Consider the following 13864-nt stretch of genomic DNA (forward strand, 5'->3'; position numbering starts at 1 on the left):
TTTCATTCAGCACCAAATGACAACATTCAAGTCTTTGTTTTTCCCAGTTCCAACATCCAGTGTGGTGTTCCTCCTCACATTATCTCTCTTTATCACTTTCACTTCTGAAACCACATGAATGACAGCGGGGAGGGGAAATAATATCATTCATCAGTGAGGAGAAACTCCCTGGGCGGCTGCAGGATCCACAGTCTCAGTTGACAATGATGTATGTTCGAGGAAAGTTACCTGGACTTCAGCTGAGCAGGAAGAGGTAACTGAATAAAGTTTGATGAAGGTGTTTGCTACCTTAAAGAACTGGTTTGTTTTAGTATCACCAACACACATCTATTGTCTTGATTCACTACAACATACTATAACTCTCTCAACCAAAGAACAGCCTGAAATCCTCCAAATGTCGTTAAATCAACAACAGATTACATCAAGTCAGCTGATTATCATTCACTTCGGGAACTAAAGCCACTTTTAGGATTTTTCACAATTGTTGTTAAATATTATTCTGAGTGCTTTAACCTCTGAATAAAGATCACAAACACAAAATCCATCATGAAGACGTCAGGATCGGTCATTTAATCATTAAAGGTTTCCTGGCAAAAAAATGCTTGTGGCCGTGTGAATAATAACCAAATCTCATAAAATACACAATGATATTGCTAGAGGAAGATCAGGTGGACGGACAAATGGATTACTTTATTAATCCTTGAAGTGAAATTAGGGAAAAGGCACTGCTGGGAGTTGAACCCAGGATCTCCTGTTTACTAGACAGGCACTTTGACCAGCTAAGCCACAGTGCCTCACAGTTTACCCAGGTGAGTTACCTGTGTAGTACCATGACCCGGTCCATGGGGCTCACAGTTGATATTGCAGAATTTCAGAAGTTTATTTAGTTCTGACTTTTCTATCTCAGAATTCACATATATTTTAACTTGTACATTTTTTTCTCACAATTCACTTTGTTCTCAAGAATCTTACTGTAAAAAATTGTATTGACTTTTTTTATAAGAATTCATTATTTTCAGAAATTTGATTAAGAAATACATTATTTGACTTTTTCCTCACAATTCCATTTTTTTCTCAGAATTCAGATTTTATTTAACAATTTTGACATGTTCTCAGAATCTGGAATGTTTTTCTCAGAATCAACTATTTTTTATTTAGACTTTTTCGTCTCGTAATTTTTCAGAATTCTGAATTTTTAATAATTTTGACCTTTTTTTCAGAACTACTGTATGATGAATAAATAATGACATTGTTACAGGAGGGTGAGCTGGAGGGACACATAGATTACTTTATTAATCCTTGAATGGAAATTAGGTAAAGGCACTGCTGGGAGTTGAACCCAGGATCTCCTGTTTACTAGACAGGCGCTTTGACCAGCTAAGCCACAGCACCTCACTGATCAGCCAGGTGAGTTACCGGTCTGGTATTGTTTACGTGTGTTCCTAACTCGGTAATAGAGGAGGTTTTTGCAATTTCGCACTGTTTTACCATGCCTGGAAGTCACTCCTGCATTAAAAACTGCTCCAGTACCTCACACGATACATATGGAAAACATAGGAACAATGGGATACAGTTTTTTAGGTTGCCGAAATGGACACAGCATCAAGTAGAGCAAGTCTCTGACCTGACGAGGAGACGCCGGATAGCTTGGCTGGCTGCAATAAGAAGAAAGGACCTTACTTTCGATTGCACCCCCCAGTCGATGAGAGTGTGTTCTCTGCATTTTCACTTGGGTACGTTCTCTAAAAATGTCTATTTGCCAGTACAATGCTGTTTTCACCACCTGGAGGATTGTAGATGGCCAAGTCCTGCAACCAGCCACAGCAGAAAGTCTCCTAACTTTCCAAAGACTTGTGGTTTTTAAACTCCTGCATTGTGTAGTAACTTACACCAAAAACAAGGTAATTGACGATGTCCATGTATGTGCATGGAGGTAAATGGATCAGGTCTCTGTGCCATTCCGCTGCAGGGAGCTCGTATGGGTCGATATTTTGGATGTCCGAGAGCTTCTCCAAATACTGCTGTTTTGCGCTTGGTGTGAGCTTGTTCCTGTAAGGTCCCGTTTCTTTCGCCTTATCTTTTTGCATTGCTTTACTTTCTTCCTTTTCTTTCTCGTATTCGTAGGTTCCGTCTCTGTCCCACATAAAATAATAAATGCGCAAAAATTAAAGAGCTCTGGAATGTTTAGTCGCGCCTCTGTAAAGCTCTGAAGGCGTTGCCCCTGACAACCGATAGCGTCTCCTACCGTCATGGCCGACCGGCTCAGACCCCGCCCAAATCAACCCAAATCGGCACGTGACTCCTCAATCTCAATATATTTTTCCTTCAAAATTTTGATTTTTTTTTTTTTTTTTAGACTTCCAACTTTTTATCAGTATTACTACTTTTTACAGGATTCATATTTTTTGTTGTTGTTTGTAGAACTCAGCCTGTTTTTCAAATTTCAAACTTTTTTCCAAATCGATAGCCTCATAGCACAAATGCCTAAGTCATTATTTGGCCAAATTGTGATATCCGCCTAACTTTACTCTCAATCACAACACTCATTAGAATCCAAAAACACTATCTGCCTTAGTCATCTCTTTGACTTAGGCAGTTTTGATGATACAACAAAAATGGCAGAAAGCATGAGAAAGAGGGCTCAGCTGTCCACAAGTGAAGCATTAGCTCTTCTCTTTGATTCGTTTTTATCTGGTAAGAGTTCATATATCTTCAATTTCCAGTGAATCCAGTGACAAACTTTCAGTGTGGACAACGGACCTTCAATGCGTTCTTCTGTGCCCCCAGACACAAGCAAGTACAATGTATTATAAAACTAAATTACAGATGCAAATTTTACTTGCTTCAACCTGAGTAACAAAGATGGGTATTGTTACGCTTGGGAGGAGCATTAAGGCTCCCTCAGCAGTGAGGTTTTTGCTCATCTGCAGTCCAAACACTTTGAATCAATCCTAGAGGCCAATGGAAACATCAAGAAAGTAATTGTCTTTCTAATTGGGGAAATTAGATAAAGGCACTGCGGGGAGTTGAACCCAGGATCTCCTGTTTACTAGACAGGCGCTTTGACCAGCTAAGCCACAGCACCTTGCTGATGAATCATCTGAGTGACTTGTCTCGCACCACAACCCAGTCCACGGCTCTCACAGTTGATATTGCAGAATTACAGAAGCTCATTCAGGTCTGACTTTTCTTTCTCAGAATTCACTTTTTACTCAGATTTCTGCTTTTTCACAATTTTTACTTTTTTCTCATTTCATTCTGTATCTTACTATTTCCCAGAAATCTGCCCTTCGTTATTTTGACTTTTTTCAGAATTCAAACTTCTTAAAAATTGTGACTTTTTTCACAAGATTCTGACTTTTACCAAGAATTTGGACATATTCTCAGAATCCACAATTGTTTTGGCTCAGGGCTTTTTTTGTTGTATTTGGACTATTCTTCTTCGAATTCTGACTTTATTTATTCAAACAATTTTTCAGAATTCAAACGTGTTTCGCCCCCCAAAAAATCTGACTTTTTCAAAAGACAAAAAAAATACTTTTTCTCATAATTGTTTGGTGAACGAAGAATGATATTGTTAGAGGAAGATCAGGTGCACAGACACATGGATAACTTTGTAAATACTTGAAGTGAAATAAGGGAAAGGCACTGCTGGGAGTTGAACCCAAGATCTCCTGTTTCCTAGACAGGCACTTTGACCAGCTAAGCCACAGCACCTCACTGTAGCCAGGTGGGTTACCTGTGTGGTACCACGACCCGGTCCACAGGTCTCAGTTGATATTGCAGAATTTCAGAAGCTTATTTAGTTCTGACTTTTCTTTCTCAGAATTCACATCTATTTTAATTTAGACATTTTTTTTCTCACAATTCACTTTGTTCTTTTTTCTAAGAATTCACTATTTTCAGAAATTTGACTTAGAAATACATTATTTGACTTTTTTTCTCAGAATTCAGACTTTATCTAAGAATTTAGACATGTTCATAGATTCTGGAATTTTTTTCTCAGAATTTCTTTTTTTAGACTTTTTCGTCTCATAATTTTTTCCTCCATATTCCAACTTTTTCTTATAATTCAGACTTTTTTTTATCAGAATTCAATTTTTTTCTCAGAATTACGACTTTTTTCAGAAGTCGGATTCTTTCTGTAAGAATTCAAACATATTCTCAAATTAAAAAAAACAAAAAATTTAAACTTTTTTCAGAATTCTGACTTTTTGATAATTTTGAGGAGGGACACATAGATTACTTTAAAATCCTTGAAGTGAAATTAGGTAAAGGCACTGCTGGGAGTTGAACCCAGGATCTCCTGTTTACTAGACAGGCGCTTTGACCAGCTAAGCCACAGCGCCTCACTGATCAGCTAGGTGAGCTACCTGTGTGGTACCACGACCCGGTCCATGGGTCTCAGTTGTTATGACAGGCTAACAGGAAAACATATTTCTGACTTTTCGTTCTCAGAATTCAGATTTATTTTGATTTTGACATTTTTTTCCCACAATTCCCTTTGTTGTTGAAAAATCTGATTGTAAAAACATTTGTCTGACTTTTTTCTAAGGATTCTAAGATTTTCTCAGAAATCTGACTTTTTAAAAAAAGGAATAATAATGGGACTTTTTTCTCAGAATCCGGTGTTTTTTTTTCTCGGAATTCATTTTTTTAATTTTGACTTTTTTGTCTTATATAGTTTTCCTCCAAAATTTAGATTTTTTTTTCAGACTTCAAATTTTTTTTTTTTTTTTTTAAATTCAAGCCTTTTTCCAAATTCATTTTTTCCCTCCCAAGAATTCTGACTTTTTGTCCAAATTCAGATTTCTTTTTCACACTAGGGGAAATTAGGTAAAGGCACTGCTGGGAGTTGAACCCAGGATCTCCTGTTTACTAGACAGGCACTTTGACCAGCTAAGCCACAGCGCCTCGCAAAGCAAGCACCTGAGTGACTTGTGTGGTACTACGACCCGGTCCACAGGTCTCACGGTTGATTGCAGAATTACAGAATCTTATTCAGGTCTGACTTTTCTTTCTCAGGATTCAGACTTTTACTAAGAATTTGGACATACTCTCAGAATCCGCAGTTGTTTTTTCTCAGGACTTTTTCTTTGTATTTTGATTTTTTTCGTCAAATTCTGAAAAAAAAATGTATTAAACAATTTTTCAGAATACTAACTTTTTTCCAAAGTAAAATACTTTTTTTCATAATTCTTTTTTATCATTTTGAATTATTATACAATTAATAAGGAATGATATTGTTAGAGAGGAGGATCAAGTGGATGGACACATAGATAACTTTATAAATCCTTTAAGAATAAGGTAAAGGCACTGCTGGGAGTTGAACCCAGGAGCTCCTGTTTACTAGACAGGTGCTTTGACCAGCTAAGCCACAGCGCCTTTTTCCGTACTATAATAAATCTGAGTTTAAAAATAAATAATAATTTGACTTTTTTTTTTCTCAGAATTCAGACTTCATCTAAGAATTTGGACATATTCTCACAATCCAGAGTATTTTGTTTCTCAGGATTTTTATTTTTATTTTGCCTTTTTTTCTGAATTCTGACCTTTTTAAAATGTTCCTTTATTTATCAGAAATCATTTTTTTGCAGCTTTCTGACACATTCATTTTGACTTTTTTTTCTTCGAGTTATGGCTTTTTTCTTTTATTCAGACACTTTTTTAGAATTCAAACATTTTAACTCCAGAATTCATTAAATCTTTCAAAAAAATTTAACTTAAAAAAAGACTTTTTCTCAGAATTTAGACTTTTAACAAATCTTGCCTTTTTCCTCTGGATTCTGATGTTCGTCTCAGAGTACCGCTTTTTCTCAACATTCTGACATGTCAGTCCAAACCTCAAAAATGGACGAACAAATCCGTCTCTCAGATGATTAACTTCTCTTCCTCTGCAGCCTGCGGGTGGGTTGTTCTGTCCCTACAAATGTTAAGACCAGACCTCCTCCACTGACTGTCTCATAAAAACACTGTGTCAGCGTGTTACCTACAACGTACCAGATCATCAAACTGTCACGTTTGTCATGAAAGGTTCTGACCTGATAGTGGTATTAAATCAAAAAACACTCCTGTGGGTGGTTTTATAAAGCAACAGCCTGTTTTGTTGTTTAGTGTCGTCTCGTATCGAAACACAGTCATTTGGATTCAGCCGGAACGTCTCGACACCTGAAACAGACTTTTCAACGGTTATAACCTGCAGCAGAGACCAAGACTGTCAGCTGTAAACCACCAAATCGACAGGAAATGAAAGGTTGAGAGACGAAAGATAAGACGAGGAAGGAAAAGAAGTAAAAATAAGACGATTAAAAACAGAAAATGAAGAGTTACAGTGAAGAAGGGCGAGAGAGAGAGAAGGAGACGAGGTGTTGGGTGACATTGGTCTGCTGCTCTTTATACATTCTGTTTTTATATTTAACTTTGGGACGAAAACATGAATGAAGAGAAGAGCCGCGGGCTGTGTGTGTGTGTGTGTGTGTTTCTGTGTGTGTGTGTGTGTGAGAGAGAGAGAGTCTTTTGAAACTCTTGTCTCACAAACACCTTAGTTCTTGTCCAAAGTGTTTCTATATACAAACATCACACACACACACACACACACACACACACTCTGACACACACACACACACAGCTGCTGTATCTGAGCCATCACTAGAGGCCATCAGGATTTATTTAGCTTTTATTTATACAAGCTTAAAGTCAAACCATCCATCTCACACACAATAGCCCACAGCTTTCATTACAGTGTGTGTGTGTGTGTGTGTGCAGCAGATGACATTGCGTGCATGTAAGCAACTTTTGTGTTTGTGATGATATACAGTAATTCTGGGATGACACGTGTGTGTGTGTGTGTGTGTGTGGGTGTGCGTGTGTGTCTTTTCCCATCATGCTCGGCACCTCCAGCGATGATGTAGACGACGGCGGCTCAACTTGTGTTCTTTAATAATCTAATTCAACAACACAATTACCAAGTGTCAAACTGCAGCGCGGCGAGACTCGAGGCCGGCCGGAGTGACAGCGACGCTTCGTTTCCACACAAGGAGGTTTTTTTGTAGTTATTTATTTATTTATGTTTTAATCATCAATTTAATTACAACTTAACAGGCATGCCGAATATTGAATAAAAAATCTCCTCTTGTTTTACCGTCACATGAGGTGGAAAATAGTTTTATCGATAACGATGATGAGCTGTGTAATATTCAGCGGTCTCGTGTGTCCAGTTAACTGCTTCACTACTTTTTCAGACTGTGATTCATTTAAAAACATGTAAAATAAAATATTAAGGATAAGAAAAAGCATCTACACACCAACATGCAACTTAGCTTTGTCTGCTAGCGTGTACAAATGTTCAAAAATTACTAAGAAAAACAGAATACTTTACTGTTACTGTAGTTATTATACATCAGTTAGGAGCTCTGTAGCTCTGACATTATTAGCCGTAGCGTTAGCATGCTAGCTAGTTATCAAGAAAACACAACAACAACAGCCATGCTAGCAGCTCTGTTAGCCCATACTATAGGCACATTGGTGTTTTGAGTCAACATGCTCAGAATCTCAGTGCTAAAATGCTAACTAGTACGATAATCTCCCTGGTAGTTGAGTGTGTTAGCATGCTAAGAATTGCTAAACAGCGCTAAGCTGTCATTCATTTTGCAGGTATTCTGTCGTGAACTAGCACATTTTTGATTTGAGGATGGTGTTCACTCTGTTTTGAACAGTTCTTACACTTTTGCTACTTGACGTCCAAAATGTAGCGTAAACTTAAACATATATATATATATTTTAGGAAGCTAAAATACGTCTTTAGCAGCGCAACACTTTGCTTTCCTGTAGGTGCTACGTGCTGCTTTTCAACACAGGTGAAGAACTGATGGTCATCTGCTGCAGGTAGCACCTCATACAACCCCAACTACCACCTTAACTCCTCCTCTAGAGACATAATAAGCTCAAATTTTGGATTTTTTTTCAATGCTACAGTTTAGATTAAAAAACTTTTCCATGCCTTTCTCTTCATTCCCTCAACTCAGTGGCAGCAATAAGTTTTTAGTAGTAGAGAAGAGCAGCTCCTTCAAATTCTCTATTTTCATCGACCCATCCCAAAGTCAGAAAATGTGGATGCACACAGGACGGAGAAAACCTGCCACATGAAGCAAGAATAAAATGCTTCCCAATATAAGTTAAATGAAAAACGTGTTCTACATCGTGATATAAATCGATATTGAGTTTGAATTTACTGTGATTGAAGAGCAACATATTGTAAAATCTATAAAAATACGTAATACATAAACTGCTTCTTTCTGGGTCTTTGTTCCGTTGAGTTCAGAAACATGATGTCACAGATGTTGCCTCCATGTATTCCTGCAGTTTGTTGTTGTTTATTTTAAAACAGATCGGCTCCAAAAGTTTAAAAATCAGAAATAAACCTTGAGACATAGAAAAAAAAGAGGACAGACATTTCATGCAATAAAAAATGTTCTTGGGTAATATCCAGTCTGGAGTAATAAAGCCCGAGCTCGTTCCTGTTCCCACTTCTTTCTGTCCTCATCACTTCTTTTCCCTGCGTCCCCCCCCCCTCCTTCTCCTCTGTCCTCCACCTCTCCTTCCCTCTCTGCCCTTCATCCCCCCTTCTCTTTATCACTCCGCTCATAAAACCTGCTCATCCAGAAAGAACAGACTTTAGAGGAGGATGGGGGAGAGAGGGGAGAGAGAGGGAGGCAGGAAGTAGAGAAATGAATGAGGGATGAAGACGAGGAGAGGAGGAAGAGGAGGCGAGATGGAGAGAATTATGGGCAGAGCGGCGATTGTGACAGATTCAGATTTCAGGCTCAAATCAATCTGATTGAAACAGAATCGATCGTTGAATGAGCTCACAGAGTGCAGAGATCTGTGTTCAGTCTGAGTTCAGTGAACTTTGACATGTAAATTAGCGCCGATGACCGATTTTTAAACCACCTTCCTTCTGCTGACCTTTGAAGGGAGCGAGAGGCAGCAGCGTCGCACCATTTACTTTATTATAACCCGCGACGCTGCTCCACAAGAGAGCGGCTCGTCTGCAGACAGCCGGAGGTTCAGGTACAACACGTACACCAATACAAGTCGTCTTTAAACGGTTTGGGAAATCTGAATCTGGTAGCAGTTTGCACAAAGTCAAATTCAACGTCTTTTAAGACCTTTTTGAAAGAAAAGGCAACCAAAACATGAACATTGTGTAATTTTCTACTCACGGCATGACGACAAAAAGTGAGTCCACAAAACATTTCTGGAGCTTCAGAGCAAAACATTCTCCTGAACAACTGGAGACTGGTTTAAAAGAAGACGAAAAATGTATATATACAAAATATTGAAGTCTTTGAGCATAAATTACCCCTCCTTTGGCAATCTTTACATCTTTTCTCACCCCTAGCTTGTTAGCTAAAAGTGACGATATAGAAAAGAATACACAACCAACAAGACGCCAACACTGTAGCTAGCTAACGTAGCGTAAACATAAGCTAAATTCAAACTTCTTCTAATGGCCGTCTTTGTGTTTTACAATATCAAACAAATACACACAATACTTGTTTAACGTCAGAATACTGCACTTGTCAGTTTCCCCGTCAACCTACAGCTAATCTTTAGACTTTTAAAGGAGATATTAGCATCTAGCATCTAGCCTAGCATTGGAAACAGCCGGCTTTCTCAAAAGTTTAAAAGTAAACCTCAGCTTTAAACTCAACTAAAGCTGTATAGATGAGGTTAAAAATGGCATATTTGTGGTTTTATAGGTGGTTATCTTGATGGAATTGTTTCTGTCAACTTGCACATCAGTTGAATATTTCGGTTCGTGGAGGAGTTAAACAAAAAACTGAGTCACCCTTCAAAGCGTTGTGAGATAGAGTCTGTTTTCAGAGCCGTAGCCTCGCTCGCTGTTTCCTTCTGTTTCCAATCTTTAAGCTAATATTCTTACATCTCATTTCACTGTTGGAAAGATGGCCAAGAGGTTTGATCTAAATGTAACACAGTTAAATTCTGCCTCGCGAAGTGATGACACGTTCAACATCCGGTGGTGGCGTGTAAGTAAGTAAATTCAGATGCATCTATTAAGAATGTTTTATTTCTGGTCGTGTTTTGACTTCCCGAAAAACACCTGGATCAACGGCCGAGCCTGCTAACTTCCAGTTTAGCCCCCAGCTAACATGAAGGGGGATGAAATAATTGAATCATGCAGCTCTTTTAGACTTTCACGAGCTGTGACGCTCAAAAGAAGTTATCAACTGTTTTATAGAAGCTTCTTTCTCAACGGGTCTGTTGTTGTTTCTCCTCTGTTACAACTGTTTCTGGCACATTCGTGAAACATGACGTACAAGACAACGCTTCAGATAAACACCACAGACTTGCCTGCAGGAAGTAGAAATAAAGGGTCAATAGGTGATTTTTTGCGGGTTTAAAAAACCTGCTAATGTTAGTGTAAAAGCCGTATTATTTATCAATAGCAATAACGTTATCCGTTTAGCTCACCAGCTAGCCTCTGCAGAAAGTCGCTAATTTAAAAAAATTAAGCTTCCGGCATTAATTTCATGAGTTTTCACGGGTGAATTTCTCGGTGCCTCTTTGTGGTCAGACAAAAAAAAATGGAGGAAGGACGAAAGAGAGACATAAAAACGAGGGAGAGCAGGTCTCAGGGTGACTACACTGTCCTAATTCCTCTTTTAAAACAGCTAAAGAGGCCAGAAACACAACTCTCTCTCTCTCTCTCTCCACTCGTCTCATTCTCCTCTTGTGTCTCTCGCTCATCACCTCTCCCCCTCCCTCCATTCCTGCCACCTTTACAAACATCACCCGTCTCCCCCTCTCTCTCTTTCTCTCTCTCTCTCTCTCCCTGTATTTTATATTTAACTCGTTCTCTTTCTGCATTTACATCCCTTCATCCCACCGCCCCCTCCCCCCTCTCTCTCTCTCTCTCTCTCTGTTCCTGTCGTCTTTGCCAGCAGCGATGTCTTCAAACTCTGATTGATGATGGTTGCCGTCGGTTACCGTTGTGTCCTGCTTTTCTGTTTTTAACCAAAATACTCTCTTTCTCTCTCTTTCTCTCTCTCTTTCTCTCAAAACTTTTTCAACTTTTCTTTCTTTTTTTAAAAAACAAAACTGCTGATGTGAAAGTCAACTCCCCCCCTGCTGGGTCAGAAGGACTTTTTCATTTATCCATAACAAACATGTGTTAAAAAGACGATATGACCGATAAATATGAATTATTATGAGCAACGTACCTGCACCTCCTGTCGTCCTTTGTTTCCTCCATCCTTCCTCCTAGATAGATCGATAGATAGATAGATGGATAGATGGATAGATAGATAGTGTGGTTGGTTCGTTAATGGAGAGCTTTATTAAATGTGTTTTTTAATGTTTATTTCATTATTAACATATAATCAGTGCCATCAATCACTGTGACAGCCACCTATTGTCAGCCTGGCTGTCACACCGCTCTGTGTGTGTGTGTGTGTGTGTGTGTGTGTGTGTGTGTCGTAGATAGAGATGAATAAAGAGACAGTGAGTGTGTGTTCGACGCAATCTCGACAAGGTGTGTAAAATCAATAGACCTCGTCTTAAGGCGAAGGGCGAAGGAGGCGGAGGAGGCGGCGTGAGGCGACGAGGGAAGGGAAGAGGAGAGGAAGGAAGAGGAGTGGTGGAGAGAGGAAGGAGGGATGACAAAGAATGAAACTTTAAAAGATTAAAGGAGAAGAAAGACGCGATGGAAGTACTGGAACAACGAGCTGCACCGTCTTTAAAATTAAGTTTTAAACCAAAGAAAACAAACATCACTCACCTTTTATTGGAACAGACGCTAACTATCATCTCTAGCTAACTGCGCTAGCTAGCACACCAGCTCACCTCACCGGGTAGCAGCGAGCAATTTAATGTACACATTATCAGTAAACACTCGCTACAATCAGCTACAACATTTGGGTTATAAAACCGACTGGTCAGTTTTAGAACAGGTTAGCTCTAAACCTAATAGCCAAAAAAAACCCAAAAATTAGCTAAATTTGTGTAGAGGACGAAGCTGTAGGTCATCTACAACCTTTGGATCATTAGCCTAGCTGCATTCAGAAATGATATTTTCTATATTTAGCTTTTCGACAGAGAAAAAAGAAGGTAAAGCATCAGTTAGCGATCTTTAAAGGTGTTTCCCCGCCAAGCTTTGAAGCCAACTCTCGTTGTGGTCAAACCGTGTAACTACATCATCACCAAAAAGCTCACATTACGGAAGAACCATCTGTAAAACGGTGGATGAATCTTTTTTCTTCTAGAAATCAATCGTTTTGTGATCATAATTTCAGGCATTCGGTCCAAAAACATTTGGAAAGTCTAGACGAGCTGCACGATTAAACTGGAAGTCTTTAGCGCGCTTCATGGGCCAAACAACACGGACGATCTGGGTAATTTCATACCTGTGAAGTCGAGCTTTTTTTTGTCTTCAAAGCGCCGCTGAGCAGCTTTTATAGCAGTGAACTCGTGTACAGATTGAAAGTGAAGTCCTTCATGGCTACAGGTGACAAAAACACCTGCCAACTTTATTGACGTCGATTCAGCAGCGTTAAATCCTCTTAAATCCCTGAAAATAACCCAAAAGAGAATCAACCTTGTCTGAGCGAACAGTTTCTAAAAACTGTCGATAGCAACCGCTGCTCCAATGCCCTTGAGCAAAGCGCCCGACATTAAAACAGTGTGTTGGGAGCAGCGTCAATCATGGAGCGGTTTAAGAAGCGAACATTAAACAACCAAATCAGAGTGAAAAACACCTTCAATCGAATAAATCAAAAACAAAGCCGGGTGTCGTTGGGAGGAGGAGGAGGTGTTCGGGGTCCCCAGGTGGTGCAGCTGCAGTTTTCATTTTCTTAAAAAATAAATAAATAAATGTAAAAAATCAACCGGGGACGGGGAAATGGCACGGGAAGAATGAAAAGCATTTGGACGAGGGCTCCGTTTTTAAATTTGACTCGGAAAACTTTATTGATCCGAGTGCCAAACGGAATTATGGAAACGAACTCGGGAGCTTTGAAGAGAAGTTTCACTGTCGTTATCGTAAGCCCCTATAATCCATCATATCTGGGAATCAAATTAACATATATTTACACGAAACACGCACACACACACACACACACACACACACTTAAATGCAAGCACTCACATAATTTTTCTGTCTCGTTCACACACACACATGCACTCACACTCACATAGAGGCCAAATCATTAGTCGTAGGTTAATTAGTGTTATAATTAATAACCCAGTAGACATGTGTATGTGTGTGTGTGTGTGTGTGTGTGTGTGTGTGCGCGTGGGGCGGGTGTATATGTGTAACGAGGGGTCGGGAGTTAAATCATATTAATTTCAACATTGATTAAGCAATAAAAAAGACTTTTAACCAGCGGGGGTGTATATCACTTCACCACACAGGCATCGCAATTTAAATCTATGTATTAATTAAAATGCATGCGTGTGTGTGTGTGTGTGTGTGTGTGTTGAGGTTTCTCGAGCGAGGAAGGGATCAACACTCTTTAACGGAGATAAAGAAAGAGAGAGAGAGGGAGGACGGGGGGAAGTGAGTGATAGCAAAACATGGATCTAATTCAGAGAAAAAGGAGCAGAAACAGAGAAGAAGAAGAAGAAGAAGTGGGATCGAGGGAACGTGTGAGAGGTATAGATAAAATGAAAAAGGAGGGAGGGAGGAGGGAGGAGAGGGAGGAGGGGGGAGAGAGAGACTGACTGCTGTGTGATTGGATAAGCGCCAGTGACTCTTTGAAATTGCGATCGCCTCAGATATGCATTTCAACGTATAGCTTAACTTTTTTTCTCATATAGATAACAGCTTCGTTAGCCGAAAAAAAAA

The 13864-nt window shown here is 39.3% G+C and overlaps 1 protein-coding gene and 4 non-coding genes across 5 annotated transcripts in view; all 5 read right to left on the minus strand.

Moving 5' to 3' along the window:
* The window catches only part of LOC115589623 (dachshund homolog 2-like), a 103039-nt gene extending 92310 nt beyond the window's left edge, over positions 1 to 10729 (minus strand). Inside the window, exon 1 of the mRNA XM_030430636.1 lies at positions 10717 to 10729. The gene's annotated coding sequence lies outside the window, so the exon portion shown is untranslated. The remainder of the gene's footprint in view (positions 1 to 10716) is intronic.
* trnat-agu (transfer RNA threonine (anticodon AGU)) lies at positions 721 to 794 on the minus strand. Its single transcript has one exon. It is a non-coding gene; the product is annotated as a tRNA-Thr (tRNA).
* Positions 3644 to 3717, minus strand: trnap-agg (transfer RNA proline (anticodon AGG)). Its single transcript has one exon. It is a non-coding gene; the product is annotated as a tRNA-Pro (tRNA).
* On the minus strand, positions 4276 to 4349 carry trnat-agu (transfer RNA threonine (anticodon AGU)). Its single transcript has one exon. It is a non-coding gene; the product is annotated as a tRNA-Thr (tRNA).
* Positions 4841 to 4914, minus strand: trnat-agu (transfer RNA threonine (anticodon AGU)). Its single transcript has one exon. It is a non-coding gene; the product is annotated as a tRNA-Thr (tRNA).
* Positions 10730 to 13864: the final 3135 nt, after the last annotated feature.

The sequence above is a fragment of the Sparus aurata genome, chromosome 10 (assembly GCF_900880675.1).
Source record: "Sparus aurata chromosome 10, fSpaAur1.1, whole genome shotgun sequence".
Lineage (NCBI taxonomy): Eukaryota > Metazoa > Chordata > Actinopteri > Spariformes > Sparidae > Sparus > Sparus aurata.